Source organism: Ceratotherium simum, chromosome 34 (assembly GCF_057802395.1).
Source record: "Ceratotherium simum simum isolate JZ-2026a chromosome 34, ASM5780239v1, whole genome shotgun sequence".
Lineage (NCBI taxonomy): Eukaryota > Metazoa > Chordata > Mammalia > Perissodactyla > Rhinocerotidae > Ceratotherium > Ceratotherium simum.
Window position 1 is genome coordinate 21600252 of NC_141933.1, and position 3186 is coordinate 21603437.

Genomic DNA, 3186 nt, shown 5'->3' on the forward strand with positions numbered 1-3186 from the left:
TTCCACCCATATGAGGTACCTAGAATAATCAAATTCATAGAGACAGAAAGTAGAATGGTTGTAGGAGTTGTAGGGGCAGGAGGAATGAGTATTGTTTAATAAGTACGAGTTTCAATACAGGAAGATGAAAAAAAGTTCTAAGGATGGATGGTGGTGATAGTTCCACTACAATGTGAGTGTATTTAATGCCACTGAACTGTACACTTAAAAATTGTTAAAATGTCTCTTTTGCTCAGGCTCATGGCACCAGCGGGATGGGCAAGAGTCATGGTCTTCACACTGCCAGGAAGCTCCATAGCTGCCGACAAGATCAGAAGTGGCATGATAAATGGTACGAGAAAGCCCATTTGGGCACAGCTCTGAAGGCCAGCTCTTTTGGAAGTGATTCCCATGCAAAGGGAATTGTGCTGGAAAAAGTAGGGCTTGAAGCCAAACAGCCCAATTTTGCCATCAGGAAGTGTGTCAGGGTGCAGCTGATCAAGACCGGCGAAAAAAATCACAGCCTTTGTGCCCAACGATGGTTGCTTGAATTTTATTGAGGAAAATGATGAAGTTCTGGTTGCTGGATTTGGTTCCAAAGGTCATGCTGTTGGTGACATTCCTGGAGTCTGCTTTTTTTTAATAATTTTATTTATTTATTTTTTCCCCCAAAGCCCCAGTAGATAGTTGTATGTCATAGCTGCACATCCTTCTAGTTGCTGTATGTGGGACGTGGCCTCAGCATGGCCAGAGAAGTGGTGTGTCGGTGCGCGCCCGGGATCCGAACCAGGGCCACCAGTAGCAGAGTGCGCGCACTTAGCCGCTAAGCCACAGGGCCGGCCCTGGAGTCTGCTTTAAGATTGTCAAAGTAGCCCAATGTCTCTCTTTTGGCCTTATGCAAAGGCAAGAAGGAAAGACCAAGATCGGAAGTTTTAATGGTGAAAACATGGTGGTAATAAATTTTCATATGCCAAAAAAATAAATTGTTAAAATGGTCAATTTTTATGTTGTGTATATTTTACCAAAATTTAAAAAAGCTTAACAAAATAAAAATAAATATAGGGTGGCAGTGTCAAGTTGCTTTAAAGTTTTCTAAATGCTTACTTTCAATTTTTGTACTTGTCTTATGATGGCTTATAACAGATCACTTACATACTGTCACCAGTCTGAGGACTGCACTTTGCGTGGCATTTTTCCAGAGTTAAACCTAAAAAAACATAAACTGACATATAGGCTAGGTACATGTGCACTTTTACAAGATAATCCCAAGTTGTTTTCTAAAGAGGGAAATAATTTACATTCCCACCAGCAGGTGTATTAAGTTTCCTGTGCTCCTCATCCTTGCTAATACTTAGTATTGTCAGAATTCTTAATGTTTGCCAATCTGATGAATATGAAATAGCATCTCATTTTGGTCTTAATTTGCATTTCCCTGATTATTAATAAATGTGAGCATCTTTTTATATGTTTATTGATGAGTTATGTTTTTATTTTCTTTTTGAAATGCCTAAGTCTTTTGCTGGTTTTTTTTTTAATAATTTTATTTATTTATTTTTTCCCCCAAAGCCCCAGCAGATAGTTGTATGTCATAGCTGCACATCCTTCCAACTGCTGTATGTGGGACACGGCCCCAGCATGGCCGGAGAAGTGGTGCGTCGGTGCAGGCCTGGGTTCCGAACCCGGGCCACCAGCAGCGGAGCGCACGCACTTAACTGCTACGCCACGGGGCCAGCCCTGCTGGTTTTTCTGTTGGGTTGTTGGTTATTTTATTACTGATTTGTAGGAGTTTGTTTAGTCAATAAATATTTATTGCACACCTGCCATGTGCCAGGCACTCTTCTATGCGCTGGGATACAGCAGTGAGCAAGATAGACCAAAATTCCTGGTCTCATTTGGGGGTGTATAGTCTACTGAGGAGAGGGGGTGGCAGGAATCAAATCTTGTAGTTACATATATAGAATGTATGGTAATGATAAATGTTATGGCTAAAAATAAGGCAGGAAAGGGCAATAGGCAGGGCAGGGAGTGGTGGTGAGCTCGCAATTTTTAAAACAGTAGTCAGGGAAGGTTTTATTAAAAATACGACATTTGAGCAAAGGATCTGAAGGAGACAAGGAAATAAGCATGCAGACAGCTGAGGAAAAGTGTCTTATATATTCATTTGTCAGTTACGTGCATTACTGACATCCTCTCCCACTTTGTGGCTTGTCTTCTCACTTTCTTTAAGATGTGTTTTGATCAAAGAAGTTCTTATTTTTAATGGAGTCTAATATATCAGTCTTTTATTTTATGGTTAGTACATTTTGTCCCCTGTGTAAGAAATCCTTCTCTCTCCTGATATCATAAAGAAATTCTTCTATATTTTCTGCTAAAAATTTTAAAGTGTTGCCTTGTACATTTTGCTTTTAATTCACACAGAGTTTACTTTTGGATATGGCGTGAGATAAGGATTCATCTTTTATTTTTCCCCATGTGAATAATAAATTGTGGGCCCCATCGATTTGATAATCTGTGCTTTCTCTGGCAGTGCCATCTCTGTCATAAATCAGATTTCATATACATATAGGTCTGTTTTGGCGCATTCTGTTCAATTCCATTGGTCAATTTGGCTCTGTACCTTTATCACACTATATTACTTACTATGGTTTTATATCATGTTTTCATATATGGTAGAGAAGGTCCTTCCCCCTTATTCTTTTTTTCAGAAATGGCTTGGCTACTCTTAGGACTCTGCCCTTCCGTATAAATATTAGAATTAGCTTGTCAAGTTACTTGAAAAGCCCTCTTGAGATAAGGACTTGAGTTGAGTTGACTCTATAAGTCTATTTAAACAGAATTGACATTATTTTCATATTATGACTTTTTATCCATGAACATGGCTCATCTCTCCATTTACTTGTCTTATGTAATGTCCTTCAATAAAGTTACTTTTTTGTTTATAAAAGTCTTCCACTTCTTACATCATGTTTATTCCAAAGTAATAAACATGGTTGCTATTATAATTGGCGTCTTTTAAAATTATGCTTTCTAACTGTTTTTGAGTTGGGTATAGAAATGCTGTTAATTTATATTAATCATCCACGTTGTTAAACTTTTAAAAATTAATTCCAGCAATTTATCTATAAAGTCTTTCGTGTTTTCTAAGTAAACAATTATGTTATCTATAATGATATCAGTCTTGTTTCTCCCTCTCCAAAACCTATACAT

General features: G+C 38.0%; 1 pseudogene; it reads left to right on the forward strand.

The window, feature by feature from the left end:
• The first annotated feature begins 254 nt into the window (after positions 1-254).
• On the forward strand, positions 255-935 carry LOC147912648 (small ribosomal subunit protein uS12 pseudogene; annotated as a pseudogene).
• Positions 936-3186: the final 2251 nt, after the last annotated feature.